Here is a 19029-nt window from a genome sequence, read left to right on the forward strand (position 1 = left end):
TCATGTGACACTGAAGACTGGAGGAATGATGCTGAAAATACAGCGGAGCATCACAGAAATACATTACACTTTAACACAGATTCATACAGAAAACTGATGATTGAAATTGTGATAATATTTCACAATATTACTGTTTTTACTGTATTTTTGAATAAATAAATGCATCCTTGGTGAGCAGAAGAGGCTTCTTTTAAAAATATTAAAAATCTTTCCAACCACAAACCTATAAATGGTCGTCTGTTCACCATGTTTATTGTCTTCAATTACTTTTTAAACTCATCAATATGCTAGTGTATTATTATTTTTTTTTCTAATTTTCTAACTTTTTACAGATTAAAAAATTAAAAAATATACAGCACAGTTTTCACTTCAGCAAAACAGACCAAAAATACTGATGGCTGATCCTGCACTACACAGTTCTTATCCAATCAGATTCTCTCTAGAATTAGGATGCTCCTCCCCAAGCAAATGATTGGTAAGTATCATGCCATGATTAATGGCTGTCTACTTCCTATTTAAATAGGACATATAATTTCACTCTCAAATATGTGAGATTAAAATTTGATGGTTGATGTAAACGATGTGCTCATATTTTCAGTTTATTTTGGAGCAGGGAACTCTGCTGCTGATTTGCACAGATCAGTATTTCAGACGGTCTGTCTGTTTTGTCTGTGTTCGGCGAGCGCCAGCAGTCTGATGCCAGCAGCCGGAGCCCCTGGGCCGGGCCGGGCCAAGGACAGATGTCACCATATTGGACTGATGCACTTGACTAGATTTTATGTGGGAATCCGATGTTAGGATAAACAGTTCAACACAAAAACACATCCCCAACAGACTACAGACTCCAAAACAACTCACATTTGGGTCTGCTTCTCACGCAAACCCATCAGATGATTTGACGTACTGCACACGTGTCATATAGTCAACTGTTTATTTGGATTATGATGGCATTAATTATGATGAGCTTTTTTTCACTCTCTCTCTTTGGAAATGAGCAGCTTGGACATTCTGCAAAAAAGTGTTTCTATAATAAAAAAAAAAAAAAATGAAACCAGTTTGAAACGACATGAAGGTGAGTAAATAATGATACAATTTTAGAATTTTAAACGCATGACCCTTCACTGTATGATACATTTATATTCTTGGAATAACTGATGGGATTGTTACCATAGCAGCACGTGGAATAACAAACCAACCTTTGTTGCATTAATGAACATTCACTAGTTTATCAGACGCTGTGTGTGTGTGTGTGTGTGTGTGTGTGTGTGTGTGTGTGTGTGTGTGGTCATGTTGGCTGAGCTCCAGCCTCGTTCATCAGGCGGTTCGGAGTCTGTTTGTCTTGTGAGGTCAGAGAGGAGCAGGTTGTGTGTGTTATTAACGCTCATGCTGTAGTGTGTGTGTTTGCCCTGCAGCTGAACGTATGCAGAGGGTTCAGTTCAATCACCCATAATCCTTCACTCTCTCCTGCCCCTCATGCTCCGAGCATCTCTCTCTTTATCAGCTGTGATATAAAACATAAATAACAGGTCCATTATACCACTTAACAGTCATAATATTAAACATAATAATAGTCAAATCAATCCTCAAAAATATACAGTATATTGGTGGATATATGTACAGCTTGGGGTCAATAATATGATTATAAAATTTTCAAAGAAATGAATGCTTTTATATATCAAGGATGTGTTGAATTGATCAAAAGTCCCAGTAAAGACATTTATAATGTTACAAACGATTTATATCTTAAATAAGTGTTGTTCTTTTGCAATTTCTGTTCACCTGTTTCAATCCTGAAAAATAAAATGTATGACGGATTCCACAGAAATATTGTGCAGCACAACTGTGTTCAACAGTGATAATAATCAGAAATGTTTCTTGAGCAGTAAATCATCATATTATCTTGATTTTTGAAGATCATGTGACACTGAAGACTGGAGGAATGATGCTGAAAATACAGCTGTGCATCACAGAAATACATTACACTTTAACAGAGATTCACAGAGAAAATAGAATTTTTAAATAGTAATAATATTTTACCATTTTTTCCTGTATTTTAATCAAATAAATGAAGCCTTGGTGGACAAAATTTTACTGACATTTACACACACACACACACACACACACACACATATATATATATATATATATATATATACATATACACACAACATATTGAACTTATATTTGAGTGGTTGTTTATACCCAGTGTAAATTATAACTGTGAATCAGTCTGGTTGAGTCTGGTTGATGTGGACCTCAGGGATCGTGGACTTACACTTCGTTTGTCATCTGAAAGGTAAAGGAGGAGAGCAGGAGAGGTGGGAAAAGAAAAGACCTTCAGAGCCTCTCACCTCTGCATCTCCCTGCGGAGGTCAAACGACGGAGAGCCGGCTCCAACCCCGCTCCCAAAATATCTAAAAGCTGTTGTAAAAGCAGAAGTGAGGTGTGCGTGGCTGCGGATCCCTGGAGAAGATGCTGTGAAGAGCTCCACTTTCTTCACCTCCGACTGACTCCAGCAGGGGCACGTCACGGCCTGGTCACTTCACACACACACTCAGGCCTGAACAGTCGTGAATATCCCTCCAAAAACACACTCACGCTCTCTGGAAGGTAATGGTGCGTTGGTCTCCGGGGTTCAGGGTGTTGTTGAACGTCTTGCAGGTTAAATGCACACTTAAAGACTCACTTCTCAACCTGAGCAGAACCCAGAGCCCAGAGAGACACGACTGGGTCCAGCACACAAACACACTCTTCGGCTCAGTGTGTGTGTGTTCGATTCAAAGCTGCTTCATCACAGATCCTAATATGGTGTGGTTTTTGCGTGTTTCACCTGCTGTCTGCCTCAGTTCTTCACCTTCAGATGGGGCGAGCATACCATGTCCATTTCTAAATCGCCTATAATGTCTGGGTTTGGGATTTATTATCCTAATTACAGTCTCTCTGCAGTCCTCATACATTATTAAAAAAAAAATCCTTTTTTTTCCCTCAATGTTTATGTTTTACGTAAATGTTTCTGTGTACACACCCTTAAATTAAAAAAATTAAATTCATTGTGTGTATTAAGCACATATACACAAAAAACTAAAGTTTTGTAAAAAAAAAAAAAAAGCATCGAGAAATATAGTAAGAATTAATTTTAGTTATATTTTTTGTTTCTTTGTGTAATCACAGTCCACATAATATTTGTTTTTTTTATTTATCTTGTGTGGGTGGGTATAAAATAATATTAAACAATAATATCAGTCAACATTACACTATTCAATCAAATGCAATCCAATCAAATGTACAAAATCACAAATTGTCCTGTCCAACATTATTTTGCTACGATTATTCTGGCTGAATTCAGAATGATTTTTGTATTCAGATTTTATCAAAAAACTATTATGCATTATGTGCTGGTATGCATATAATTTATACAGTATATCCCCTGTTTTGCTTGTTAGTGTCATTTTATGGAACACAAATGCAACTTCACGATGACTTTATTCTCTTTTAAATGTTTTGATTTTCTAGATATGAATGGTCAAATTTGTTTATAGTGCTTTATACCATACAGATCGTTTCAAAGCAGCTTCACAGTGATAGTGATTGCAATAATGTTGCAGAGTTCTTCAAATGTGAAATTCTTTCATGAAGGGTCTCAATCTGCTGGCATGTCTTCCATCAGGTCCTGTAGTCTAAGTCCAGATGAGGTCTGTTTTGTTTAAACACATTAAATTATTAAGCACCTTCACATCCCCTCAGGGGCCACCAGATTAAAGGCTTTAGCGGAGCGATGTGGCGATGCTGTTATTCCAGCATGAGCTTCTGTTCGGTCAAATAATGACTCACTCAGAGAAAGCACAGAAACACAAAAGCTCCCTGACACACCTGCAGGAAACAGCTGTCGGAGACACGGACTCCACGCTGCCCTTTGGCTCTGGCTATATCTGTATTTATTTATTATTTAGTTTTATTTATCTGCTGGTTTTTATCCTCCTCTTTCTCTCTCTTACCTAGAAGCAGGTTGGCAGAGGTTCTAATGTTGTGTGTGTTCGGCCGCTGGACGAATCCTCTGTTTCTCTGTAAACCTGCATGTAAATGGACTCGCGTCTCTCCGGAGACTCTGTGTTCGGCTGGAAATAGTGCACTTCACTTTGCTTTCCTGGATTTTTTTCTCTTTTTCTTTTTAAACCTGCTGCTCTAAAATACACAAACAAAAGAGTGCCAGGGATTTGTCTCATATGAGCAGCTTTAGGGAGGAAGAAGGGCTCTCGCATGTTTCGATTGAATGAAATGTTTAATGCAGGAACTCTGCATAAACACAGACTCACGTATTTAAGAAGAACATGCAGCACAGATCATGTCGATTTTCTTTGCATCCAAGAAAAGTACATACATTAGAAAGAAAGCCAGCACATACACATGCATCAGTTGGTTTGTATTCCATCTAAACATTTATTCAGACAGTCGTTGGTGAAGATGTGCTAGTCATTTTTAAAGATGCATCGCTTCCGTTGGAGAGAATCAGAAGAGCTCTGTATGAAGTGATACTGGATCTCTGGAAATATACGAGCAGGTCAAGCGCTGCAGGGCCTCAAATCTCTCTCGCTCTCCTCGCGGCTCTGGGTCAGCATGCAGACTAATTGTGTTTTCAGGCATTTTGCGTGTTTTATTTTGAAGCTCAGGAGAATTGTAAATGAGCTGAACAAAATGATCTCATTAATGTGAACTCAGAAATGCACCCGCACTGACTGGATGAACCAGTGGTGTGAGTGTTAATCAGGCCTTTGTGTTTCTGACTGATGATGGGTTATCTAATAAACCTCACAAGCGTATACCACAAATCTAGTAACTATACTACAGTTATCAGAGCTGAACAGCAGAAGGCCAATAATGCAGCTCAATAAACTCAATGGTATTTTTGCATTGCTGTATCGACTGTAACCTGTGATGTTTAATGAAACCTGTGCAGGCCCCAGAGAGACGCATTAACGGCTGGATCTCGCTCCGACTGCTCGGGATTGAGGGTTCAGAGGCTTGTGGACTCTCCCTGAAGGGATCCGGGAAACAAATTAGCCACACGCTGCAAACACGTTTGTCATAGGTGTGTGACTCCGTACTCCACTCCATCAATACATTCAGCCTCTCCACCCAACACCGATGAAACTACAACAGATAAACAAGCAGAATGCATGAAGAGTCTAAGGTAAACTGTCAGATTATTGATATGATACACTGTATTTATATTTCTGCTATTGTGGAATCCATGAGGTTTACTTGTTTATTTATTTATTTTCTAAGCTTTGATTTATTAGCACAACAGCAGCTCTGGAAAGCAATCTATCCTCCTTCACAATCTTTATATCTGTGCCGGCTTTATGAATCTCATCTGATTTCATAACCGTGCATTTCGGGTAACAGGTTTAATATTTAAAAATGACATGTACCTGTGTTGGATTAATTATCATTTTAAACGTTCCATCATTGCAGTTATATACATAATTTCCATATTTCAATTAATATTTAAATGATGTATAGCATTTTATATGCAAATATGTCATATATTCAGGATTAGCTGTATTACCTTTAATCAGTGTCTGTCCTGAACTAGCAGCTCTTTTCTTAATAAGCTGTTTCTCTGCAAGTTCCTCTTTACTTATTAGAATACAATACACCAACGCCGGCCACGAAAAATGTCTAATATTATTTCTCACAATTAACGAAGAGTCGAAAACACAGGGCCAAGTTAATTTGCACCGGCAACAGAGGTGGTAAACAGACTCCTGACTTCCCCAGAATCAGTGAAGTGTTTCAAATCTAATTTGAATATATGAATGTTTGCTTTCTCTGTTGTGTTAAACTGACTGTGATTCAGGGGCAAATTGCGGCGGTGGGTTTAACGCAGGCCAGCGCTCACAGGAGGACGACTGCGGGCAGGTTATGGCATTATTCTACACTCTGTTTCTTAAGATTGACAATCAGCCTAATTTAGAAACCAGGGTTAAGTGAATGCCTCAAGGGAGGACAGATGCTGGGTTACCTGGATAGAGGGCTTTCTGTCTGAAAGGAATCATATCAGACCATTTTATGTTATTTAATTCTTTTTTTTTCTGCTATGCTCCATTTTTAATGTTAACACACACACACACACACACACACACACACGTATACTGTATCTATATCTATATCTATATATATATATATATATATATATATATATATATTTGTGTGTGAGCGTGTGTCTGTGTGTGTGTGTGTGTGTGTGTGTGTGTTTACTAACCATCCTGATTTCTTTTTTCAGAACCATTTTTATGTTTTTGTTTCATCAACTAGTAAAGCTGTTGGTGGGTGGAGTCTGTGATATGGGTGGGGTTTGATGATGGGTGAAGTCAGTGGTGTGGGCATTACCTGATTGTGGGCGGAGTTTGTGATGTAGAAGTGGTTTGATGATAGGTGGAGTCAGTGGTGTGGGATCAGGTTCTTGATTGGATGGTTGGGGTTTAGTGGTGGGTGGAGTCTGTGATCTGGGTGTGGCTTGGGTGTTTTTTTTTTGCCAAAAACATTCAAAATGTAAATATTCATGCCCATTTTCCACCTTTTTAATGATGACACTATATGCATCAAAACTAATGCAATTTAATGCATTATTTTGATTTGTAAATGAATGCTGCGATATGTTTTCATAGAACAATTAACTCTTTTATTTCTAAACATCCAGGACAATTTGATTCCTTTTGATATGCATCCCAGAGCAGAGAGGAAAACCTCCAAATAAAGAGTCTTACACCTCTACTGGTGCTCTGAGTGGCTGCAGAGATCATTCTTACTATCTCTCTCTCTCTCTCTCTCTCTCTGTGTGTGTGTGTAGAGATGTTACGGTGAGCATGTAGACAGCAGTAAACTTATATGCCGGTAATGGATAGGTTTATTTTAGAGACAACCATCTGCTATCAATCTCTCTCTTTCTCTCTCACTCAGGGAAAGCGATAAAGACAGATTCTGTCATGAACAGGAGCCCAGAGTCCTCTGGAGGCTGTATTCTCAGGCATTTCCTGTAACAGTAATAAAAATGAGCAGGCTTAAAGGTGACATTTCACAATTTACTCTTATTTGTGTCTATAAAGTGCATTCTGCGGCTTTTGACTCATTCACGATGCCTGTGTGTAAGAGGTGAACATTAACAATGTCCTGAGCAAATGGAAATTCTATCCCCTTTTATTAAAGCACCTGCACTGTGTCCAGCAGACCTGACCTCAGAGGAGAGATTTTCACCTACTGTCACCTCCCATATCCTTCAATTTATGCTCGTCTGTGCTCTCCAAACCCAAGGGCCTTGAAAGGTAGGCGACCAAGACAAGGCGACAAGAAAAGAGGGAAAACATGTTTGTCATTGACTTTATGGAAGGAAACTCATCATTTATAGTATATTAAGCATGTTTTTCCTGTCATTATCTTTGTGATGGGATGAAGAAATATTTACGTTCATGTGGGGACATGAAGTAGAAAATCACGGTGTTGTTGGGTGGAGCCAGTAATGTGGGTGTGGTTTTGATGGTTGGTTAAGTCTCGTGTGGGTGGGGTCTATTTTGTGAGCATAGTGCTTGGTAGAGTGTGTCGAAAGGTGTGGGCGGGGCTTAGAGGTGGTTCTTTGTTGTGGGTGTGGCATTGGGTGGAGTCTGTGATGTGGCAGTGGTTTTGCCGGTGGGAGGAGTCTTTTGTGAGTGGTGTCTATGTTTTGGAGGTGTGATGTGTTGGTGTGGATACAACTCTTTTGATGTTGGTGTAGCATTGGGCGGGGTTTGTGTTGAGGGTGTGTGTTTTTTTTTTTGGTGGGCGGAGTCTACGATTTAGAGGCGTGGTGTTGGGTTGAATGTGGGTGTGGCTTAGGGTGGTTATTTTAGATGTTAGTGTGGTGCAGGGTGGGGTATGTGTTGAGGGTGTGGTTTTGTAATTGGGTGGAGTCTGGTGTGAGTGTTATCTACTATGTGACATGTGGGTGTGGCTTGGATGTGGGTGTGTCATTAGGTGGAGTCTTGGAGTGGTTTATAGTGTAGTCACAGAAACTGGTCCAGGGTGTCTGCTCTATTTAAAAAAATGCTGTTCAAATCCTCATATGCACTTTTTCACAATGAGCATGTCAGACAGCGTATATCTTAAACACATTCATACCAAAAACTGGACCGGGTGACCCTTCTAATTGGTCATGCATGCTGCACAACGCTTTAGAGCTCGAGAGCTTATGGCTTCTGTTGATTTAAGGTGAGTCTTAAAATTGTAATATAAATGGAAATGTGCCTGTTTTTATATGTAAATGACACTAACTGGCTAAAGTAACAAATCACAGGCACACAGTTAATCACTGCGCTGACTCTCACTTCTGCTGTTTTAACCGGAATATGTTGACCGTTTAGTGAACAAATCAAGAATTTGTACTTTTATTATTATTTTCTTGTTTTTTGCCAGCCTTTTCATAATCCCTAAAAATATGGAGATGCTGGAGACCAGAGAGTGAAATCCGTGTGGTGTTTTATCCTGTTACTGCGATGAGACTTTTCTAAGTGTTGTGAAGCGGACTGGTCGGGTTTTGCCCTAATGCCAACAGATTGACAGGCGTGCTACAGCACCGAACACCCACACGGCCTCCGAGGGGACAAACTTTTATCTCGTCAAAGTGTCCTAGACGCCTAAGACAGAGAGCATCAATCTGAGACGTTTGAGAGGCGAGCTCTAATGTGACTTCAGCGCTGTCACCTCACAGAGACACTTGGAGACGCTCAGAGGCCAAAACCATTACACTAACGACCGTCCAAATCGCCATGACCAATCAAATATGCCGACTCCCCCTCCGCATGTCTAAATGTGTCTGCGGATGCTGGCAGAGGAGAAGGAGCGGAGGGACTTTATTTTGACAGCGACTAAGGGACGGTTGACAGTAGCGTGCGTGCCAGTGAGCATCACTCAACGGACGGCCATCTTCAAAAACAACAGTCGGGTTCAGTTCACTTCTATTGTTCAGACTTCCGGCCTGAAAACATGTCTCCAATTTACAGTCACTGGAACAGAACTCAGTTCTTTCACTGTCTGAGTCACTCTGATTTTTATTGATGTGGAAGCAATTGTTTGGTGAGTTTGTTCAGGGAATTCTTCCAGCGCTTGTCAGCGATTCCCAGGGTCACTCGAAATAAAAGACTGATTGAATAAATGTGTGTAAAAACATAAAGAGGCAAACAAAATCTCAGCATGTTTCTCAACACGTCCATAGCGTCTCCACTCGCACAGACCGGGTCGGACGAGATGTTTCTGGGCTCGAGAGTGAATCTCCTCCTGAGTCTCTGTCAAAACCCAACAGCATCCCAATCAAACACACACAAGTGTTGCTATTGTTAACTAAAACTATTCGAAATCATGTTTGTAAATTGAAATAAAGTTGAAATAAAATATAAATATTTGAAGAAACTTTAAAAACCTAAATGGAAATGTTAAATGTTGACTTGGCAACCAACCTGTGTTAGTTTAGTATCACTGAGATACTGTTATAGCTTTTGATTATATTTTGAATTAGATTTATATTTTATATTTTCTCCTTTCAGTTTTAGTTTTAATAATTTTGTTGTGTGTTTTTGCATTTTTTATGTCTTTTTTTTCTGTTTCTAAATATTTTTTTTTATTATTTGTTATTTTACTTTTAGTTTTAGTTATTTTAGTATATCAAATTACAACATGAAATTGAAATGTTGCTTTAGAAACTAGCAGAAATAAAATAAGTTAAAGTTATTTAACATTTTTATTTTATTTCAGTTTATTTATTTTCAGTTTCAACATTTATCTTATTATTATTATTATTATTATTATTATTATTATTAGTATTATTATTATTAGGTTTAGTTAACTTTAATAACCCTGCAACTAGAATAAAATAGGTTTATGTTAAAGTAATACAATTATTAAAGCTAAAACTACAGATAAATATAAACACTTCTATAATGATATAAATATATTTATTAAAAACATTTTTTATATTTATTAATAATAAAATTATACAAATTACAAAACATAACAGAATTACTAAAAACTGAACATAAACTAAAATAAAAAAATATATTTATAAAAATAAAACAATTGATAACATATACTATAACAGTATACAGTATAAATGATACTAAAATAACAATTAAACACATTAATCTTAATCTGACATCATTTTAATTCAAACTTAATGTCTGACTTTATTCTGTGCAACTCGATCGTTTAACAGAAAGTTATTGCTGCTGTTTTTCTTGTAGTGTTTTCCAGATAGTGATGAGGCTCCAAAAACCATAAATGCATCATATCATGGACTCATGCACTATATCCCAAGTCTTCTTCGTTCATATGAAGCTCTGTGTGAAGACGTGTTGTGTCAGTTTTGACGTCATGGATGCCAAGTGGCATTGGTTCTCGCATGTCTCATCACTGAACACATCACTGCACGCTGAAATGCACACAAATGCCATTTAAGACCTATCTGAAGATGATCATTAAATAATATAAATTGTATGAAATTAATGTTATATAAATTACACAAAAAGCTACTGTATAACATGACTTCATAAGACTGTTGCAGACAGATGAGATGGACTATATTTATAATATATTTTGCTGTTGAGAGCTTGACAGCGTTTGTCTCCTTCCACTCTCACTCTGTGTAATAGATCAGCATAAAGACAATCATTTTTGGTGAAATGTGAGAGTTAGTAAACGATGTCAGATTTTTGTTTCCTAAAATGCTTCAAACACACACACACACACAGCAGATGTGCCGTATTTTTTCACCAGCTATAATAATGAACATTCAGGAAAATTTGAGCAGATGAAAATGATTATAGTGCTAACGTACATTGCAATATTGTCCGGTTCTGACATAAAATCACAAACCTGTCCCTGTGCAAAATACAAATAAATAAACCTGTTTCCAGCATTTGTACATTTGCATATAAATCCTTTCCAAATTTCCACTTTCTGCCCGGCTAAATTAGTAATCGCTGTGATGAAATCCGATAACTCCAGCTGTAATTTCTGAAACTAATGTCATAGGCCTTTGTTCATAATTAAAGGAGAACAAAAGGACTAAATGTATTTACCTCGTGGCCAATGTAAGGAAACATCATAAATACTGAAAGTGCAGTGATTATTGTGAATTTCATTTGCATGAGCATTGTGTTGAACCTGTAATCCAGCTGAGCTCCGGATGGAAACGTTTGTTCAGAAAACGACTGCAGTCTCATTTGTAACTGATTCAGTGGACACATAATGCAACGCAAACACACTTGGTGAGTTCTTCTGACCTCTACCAGAGCGATCAGAGTGCTCGGTTCTCTTCATCGTGGCCGCAGACGTTAAGCAGGTGGTTTATAATGAAGCTGATTCTGACCTTTTAATGCTGCAGTCATTGATTGAGAACGGCAGCAGGCCCGGCTCAGTCCGGAGGTGATAGATTATTTAATTAACTATTGACCTTTCTGCTGCCCATTCATCGATGAAAAGCCTTTTATGACAGAGCTGCGTTTAGGCGGAGGGCTGCTGACTTTTGATTTTTGGATTCACTGTTTGGATTCTGTTCCTTCTGTAGACCATGTTGCATTTTCATCCTGATCTTGTGATGTTTCTCTGTTACTGTACTCTACAATTTTTTTTTTTTTTTTCTGTCAGCCTATGTGTTCGAAAACAGCCACTGCTCATTTGATTTTTTATAGCATGTGGTTTATGCACTACATGTTGTACAACAGTGTATTTGCATCACAGAACAATATGTATATATATTTTTTCTGAAATTCATCAGTCTCACATATGAAATAGAATATTTCTCATTCAGCATTTTATGTTTCCTAAATGCACACAAGTAATATTTTCAGTGTTTGCATATGTTGACTCAATTACAGCTTGATTACAAATGATGCACAACAAAACTATTATGTTCAAAACTTATGTAGCATTTTTCTTTGTTTTCACCATTCATCATTTGTCTTACAGTATATCACAAGCTGGTCACAGGCCTTAATACACCTTAATAATTCTTAATCACTACCACTAACTTATTAATAATCAAACAAACAAATACAACTTTATAAGGACAAAAATAAACTGTTGGTTATGTTACAATAATTATACAAATTTTCACACAATAAATGAATCAATCATGTTTATTTCATTTTTGGCCTTACAATATCACAGGAATAAGCATAATAATTTATATACAGTAGTTATAATGGAATCTATTAGTTCATCTTTGGAAGTCTAGGTCTGGGAATAACACAAGTAAAAGATACACATCTACATATGTTTTTATAGAAATGAAAATTTGTAATGTTCAATTTAAAATCTGCACCGATATGCATTATATGTACAGTATGTCAGTGTTCCGGTTCAAACAAGTGTCTCTTATTCTTTAAAAAAAATAGTGTCTTATATTCATTCTCTTTCAGTTTTCCTGCTGATGTATTAGAAGTGTTGATCGCAGCACGAGCGCAGCCTCCCGCTGATCCAGAATCAGTGCTAGGATGTTTCCACAGATGTCAGATTCACTCCCTGCAGAAAGACTCTCTCGAGTGCATGTCTTACCTTCCAGAGCAAAGAGTAAATTGGCCTCGAGAGGTTTTCATCTATTCAACCTGTTCGTCAGAAAGAGAGAGAGACCGATCCAGCTGCGTCTGAGCTTCTTCTCTCTGTGACTGAAGGTGAGCTGTGTAAAAACTAACTTCAGCACTCTTTCAAATCTCATCTGCATGAGCAAATATTTGTTGTTGTTTCAGAGATTTCCTGATTATTTGTTTCTGTCACATAAAAGTCAGATGTGTATTCGGCCGCACACAGGCTCACGCCGCACATCTGACGCTATCAATATTTATTGCTTATTGTTTAGCGATATACAGGCCTGCAGATCACACACACACACACACACACACACACACACACACACACACGTGAGGCTCAGATCACTGGATATCTGTCGCATTCTTTCTGTTCTATTAAAGCATGACACAGGGAGGGATCGCTGGAGCTGTAAATATTTAATAACTTCTCTGGGTTATTCATAAAACAGACTCTCCGTATAGATCAACACACACACACACACACACACACACACAACAGTCAGAACTTCCACACTTATAGTTCAGAGAAAACAATCAGAAACACATCAGATCTTTGTGTTCTCTGAGATGATTTGAAGGAAACCTCTGAAGTTCAGCATAAAGGATTTGAAGATGGTAAACTGTTTTAAACAGAGCCGGGAGTTTGACAATAGTTGAAAATCTGTCTTTTAGTCATCTAAGGTGAACTGATTGAAGGTGAACTGACTGATTGCTAGACAGCAGTCCCCTGAAGTCTTCTGCTTCTCAGATGTTTCTTCTGAGGAAAGCTCCAGTCATCTCACACGTGTCTCCTCTGAGCTCAGGTTTACCACGAGACACAGAATCCTGTCTCATCATACTATTGTTTATATGCAGTTAGATTACTTCATTTTTATATGCTCAGTTTTCATTGTATTTAGAGTTTTTTTTTTTTTTTTTTATTATTATTTCTTAATTTTATATATTTCTATCTGGCTTTTTTATTTCAATTTGTAGACTCTTAGTACTTCAGTTTATTTGACTTATTATCTTAGTAAATGCACTTCAACAGGTTGTTATTTAGTTGGCTGAACAACATATTTCTATTTTTTTATGAGTATTTACATTTTCAGCTTTATTTCAGTTTTTAATACTTTTAGTCTTAGTTTTAAACAATAACAACACTGTGTGTGTGTGTGTGTGTGTGTGTGTGAGTGTGCGTGTGTGTGTGTGTGTGTGTGTGAGAGAGTGATTGTGTATGTGTGTGTGTGTGTGTGTGTGTGTGTGTGTTGGTTTTTGTGGTTTACAAGGACTTTTGACCTGAATACGCACCAGCATTACAGGGACATTTGGGTTTATGAGGACAGGGCCCATGTCCTTATAATTCCGACAGTGTAGATGCCTTTCTCTATGTCCCAGAAGCTCCCTCTCAAATTTTTGCGCCATGTCCTAATATACCACAAAACCCTGAAATTTTACTATACACTGTGTATCCTCTGAGCTCGGGAGTGCGCCCCTGCAGCCCGGACCCGGTACTGCATCCGCGTCATCGAAAATTTGCATATTTTACACTTGTGTAAGTTTGTAGGCCGCTGATTGGCTAGATCGCGCATCGGAGGGCGGGAAATCGCGAAAACAAAATGTCGGCGGTGGGCGGGGCTACATTCTGCCGCTAATAGCTCCGTACAAGTAAGTTAATGCAGTTTGGTAATTATTTAAACATTTTTTTGCAATAATTTATCGATTGTATATGATTATATAAATGCATAATTATCATGCAATTAAACATATTCCCTAAATATCATCATATAAAGTATGAATGTGACTTCAAAGCTGTAATTACTCAGTTTAAAATCAGTATATTAATGTAACGCTATTAATGTAACGTTTCATAGATGGTTATTTAAATATATTATTATTATTATTATTATAAATCCCGTATACTCGTGCTTTAATCAGCGAGGCAAGTGTGACGGTTTGTAACTTCCTGTTTGGAACGGACGCAATCTGTGCACCTGAAGCGAAGACATCTGTGGTGTGAAGCTGTTGGAGACAACTATTATATTAAAGGTTAGTAATACTGCTGTTAAATCGTTTCTCTGAGAGTTTGTGGCTCAGTTTGGCTTGTTCGTGAGTGTCTTCAGTGCTCTTTAGAAAGCAGCTAGCGCGTGATGCTAATAGCACTAGCGTGTTTACACTAAGTGTCCTCTATTAAGAGTAACATCAGACGAGAATCAACAATGCTTGTCAGTTTAACTTCACAACTGTAAATGTAACAGAACAGTCTAGCTATCATAATAATCTGTTGTCATGGCTACAGTCTGTGAAGGGGAGGGGCAGTTCTGTTTAATATTATTACTGTTCAGCTTGCTTTCATTAATAAACACAGAGATGTGCTCTTTTCACTTCCTAATACTTACTGTATATAATAAGTAAAGTCACCTTTATTTGAATAGTGCTTTGTAGAATACAGATTGTGTCAAAGCACTTTTACTAATATAACCAGTCAAAATAGTATATTCAGCATATGCTCAGAATACATCATATTTAACATATATTCTGTTCATTAGAACTGTCATTATTAATTTGCATGTTAAGTTGAAAACAAACAAACTTAATATTGTCAGATGGAGGCCAACAGTTCTTATTGTTATTAAAGCAGACACATGAGAGGATGGCTGAAGGTGCGAGGCGAAGGAGAAAGAGCAGAATGGGCTCAAGGGCAGGTTCATCACTGATCTTAAAGGTGAGCTAATTTATTTAGTCATCATATAGTCACCATTAAGTTGTCTTAGTTCTTTATATCTTTTGTTGAGCAAAATAAGACATTACTAACCATTTGATGGTTTGTAAATGATGACAGGATTTTCTTCCTATGCCTTTAAAGTGTCTCGTGTACTAAATCTGTCTCTGGTTGATGACGTGTGGTTCTCGTGATGGTTTCACCTCTCTGTTGTTTTAAAGTGTCCCGTGTACTAAAGCTGTCTCTGGTTCTCGTGATGGTTTCACCTCTCTGTTGTTGTGTAGGGAGGGGTGTGTTCAGCTGTACTGACTTTGAGAAAGGAGATTTCCTGCTGGAATACTGAGGAGACTCATCAGCAAAGAAGAATGTGAGCGGAGGCCATGCACTTCAAGTTTTCATGTTTGAGTTTGGCTACAATGGAAAACTCCTCTGGTATGTACACGTGTTTGATCTACATGTTTACTGATAATTAAATTACATGATTCTAAATGTGTCCGTGGACATGTCAGTGGTCATGTGTTTTCAAAGCTTGGTGATGAGTGTTAAATGATTGGTGATCACAGAATATGATATCTGCTGGTCCTAAGGTTTCAGTGCTGATATTGTCTGTCTCTTGTTTAGTGTCGATGCAGCTCGAGGTGACGGTTCTCTTGGGCGGCTTGTAAACGATGACCATATTAACCCAAACAGCAGGATTAAGACGATTCGTGTGGATGGAAAACCTCACTTATGTTTATTTGCTACAAGGAGCATCTGTCCTGGTGAAGAGATCCCATACGATTATGGTGATTCTGATTGGCCATGGAGATGCACGGTACTGACACCTCTATACTGTCAATTCTGATTTATTGGATTATAGTAAAGTTATTAAATGTCAGTTGTTACCAATTAAGTTAATGTTAATGAGTTTGTATGTATTACATTCCATGCATGTTCATTCCAGTATGTCAGGATGTGTGTATGTTTACACCTGTGTTACGAGGACCCTGTTTTATGAGGACCATCATAAGAAGATAGTCTTAACATGGTCTTGATGTCACATTGTGTGTATATTTACACCTGTTTTACAAGGACCCTGTTTTATGAGGACCATCATAAGAACATAGTCTTCTGTGTGTGTGTGTTTACACCCGTGTTACGAGGACCCTGTTTTATGAGGACCATCATAAGAACATGGTCTTGTGTGTGTGTGTGTGTTTACACCCGTGTTACGAGGACCCTGTTTTATGAGGACCATCATAAGAACATGGTCTTGTGTGTGTGTGTGTTTACACCAGTGTTACGAGGACCCTGTTTTATGAGGACCATCATAAGAACATAGTCTTCTGTGTGTGTGTGTTTACACCCGTGTTACGAGGACCCTGTTTTATGAGGACCATCATAAGAACATGGTCTTGTGTGTGTGTGTGTGTGTGTTTACACCTGTTTTACGAGGACCCTGTTTTATGAGGACCATCATAAGAAAATGGTCTTGATGTTTGATTGAAGAATCTCAAGGCATTTCTCAATGTCAAGGAAGGATCCTTGGAAGCCAGTATTTCGAGGATGCTACGTAATCGACATCCGTCGAAGGACTGTTCCAATGTCGAGGATCCTCGGAATTTCAACCAAGGACTGAGTCCTTCGTTCGAAGAATATCCCATACACAGGAAAGGATGCATATGTGTAGCCTTCGCGCTCTCAAATCACCCACAATCCTATGCGCGCAGCATTGCTATCTTGTTCAAAAATGTCGAATGTTAGCAGAGTCGGAGCGTTAACAGTTTTTATTTACGTTACCAAACATTTGTTATAACTGTAGTAAATATAAGTAAAGTTTGCCAGTACAAATTACTACCATATTGATATTGTAATTTATACAAATACAAATTATGTTATTGATGGCTAACTGAACCGGACCTGTCATTTAACAATTGTTAGCTTGATTGCGTAACCGGCATTTCTTTTATAAATAACTAGTTAAGTTGTCCAAAGTAATTTAACGTTAATATTATACCATTACACCACAGCGTTATTCAAACTGACCTTTTCACTGACGTAATGATGCAATGACGTGCACTTGCTAACCTGTTCCATTTACGTGTTCTCCGAATGCTAAAGAGGAGCCTCACCTAGCCTCTGAAGGAAGTGACTTGGAAGGACCAGTCCTGCCAAGGAAGTATCCTTGACATTGAGAAACGCCTTCAGTGTGTCGTTTGTTTGACAAAAGCCTGGTATTTGAAGACCCTAGTTCTCACCATGACATTGGGCTGTGTGGATGTGAATATTAGGCTAAATATGGATCATTCACATCTCATTGTGGGAAAATCTCATTATTGAAAACGTCTAATTGTTATCTTTAGATTAAGTATATTGTAATACAAGTTGGTAAAAAGTCACTCCCCTTGTTTGAAATTGACTTTCAGGCAGTATACTTCTGCAGTTTTATCATATTTGTGTCATCATCATTATTATTATTATTATTATTATTATTATTATTATTATTATTATTATTATTATTATTTTGGCTTTTTATTTAAATAACATTCTCCAAGATTGCATATTATTTATTCAAAACATTCAGTATTTTCAAATGATAACTGAGTAGAATCAGTGTCTAAAGAGCCTAAAGAACTCTGAACAAGGCACAGCAGCTATAAAGGTATCCAAGAAGTTCTTGAAATAATTGTGTTAGTCCTTAAAAGAGTAGAACAGATTACGTTGTCCACATGTGTTTCTAAGAGACATTTGTTTGCTGCATTATTGTGGGTGTTAAAAGTGAGTCTTGGTTTCATGCTGTATAACTAACACAGACACTGTGTCTCAAATCACCAGTTTTTCTCATACACAGAAATGCTTGAAATGAGCTGTCCACATTTGTCTAGTAACCAATGTCCCGGTAATAACAAGGATACAAATAGACCAGACTTTTTTCAATCTAACACACTGAGACTCTTCAGTCAAGTCAAGACCATGTTCTTATGATGGTCCTCATAGAACAGGGTCCTCGTAACAGAGGTGTTAACGTGCACACAACCTGACAGACTGCAATATACATGCATGTAATGTAATACTTACAAAGTCATGAACATTAACTTGGGTAACACTTGAAAATTTAAATATTGATTTGAAATATTGTAATCTTGCTTGTAAATTACATTGATAAAATAGAAGCAAGATTATAAAATAATTTAATGTTTTAAATCAGTATTTTATGCACTCATTTATTGTCACAGATGTCTAATTTGATGTTCTTTTCTAGACTTTTCTATAGTGTGGTTGAACCGTCCACTGTTGAAGTCAACACTCTGTCCCAGTCAGAAGACACAGACGTATAGAAGGTACTACGACTGATTGATTGATTGATTGATTAATTGATTGATTTAATTTAAAATATATTTTTTGATTTCATGTGTCAGTGATCAGTCAGTGTTTATGGACTCCAGTATAAGTGCATTATCAATTTGTACAGTGCCTGAATCCTTTGTCTGCAGTAGAATGTTTATTTAAAAATATTTATTTCCGTTTCCTTAATTTCAGGTGACTCTGAAGAAGGCCCGGTACTATTGGATGATCCGGACTGTGTTGAGTAGGTAATAAATGTGCATTGCATATTTTATGAAATGTTAGATTGATGTTGTAAGTAGTGCTGCAACGACGCGTCGGCGTCATCGATTACGTCGACTACAAAAATACGTCGACGACCAACTTCCTGATTCAGGTCTCTGCTGCAGATGT

At 37.7% G+C, this 19029-nt stretch overlaps 2 long non-coding RNA genes across 2 annotated transcripts; both read left to right on the plus strand.

Annotated features, from left to right (window-relative positions):
• Positions 1 to 14213: 14213 nt before the first annotated feature.
• Positions 14214 to 15273, plus strand: LOC132151396 (uncharacterized). The gene is made up of 3 exons (XR_009436402.1): positions 14214 to 14258; positions 14529 to 14639; positions 15232 to 15273. It is a non-coding gene; the product is annotated as an uncharacterized LOC132151396 (long non-coding RNA).
• Positions 15274 to 15660: 387 nt separating this feature from the next.
• LOC132151397 (uncharacterized) lies at positions 15661 to 18634 on the plus strand. Its single transcript, XR_009436403.1, has 3 exons — positions 15661 to 15744; positions 15934 to 16126; positions 18554 to 18634. It is a non-coding gene; the product is annotated as an uncharacterized LOC132151397 (long non-coding RNA).
• The last annotated feature ends 395 nt before the right edge of the window (positions 18635 to 19029 follow it).

Source organism: Carassius carassius, chromosome 10 (assembly GCF_963082965.1).
Source record: "Carassius carassius chromosome 10, fCarCar2.1, whole genome shotgun sequence".
Lineage (NCBI taxonomy): Eukaryota > Metazoa > Chordata > Actinopteri > Cypriniformes > Cyprinidae > Carassius > Carassius carassius.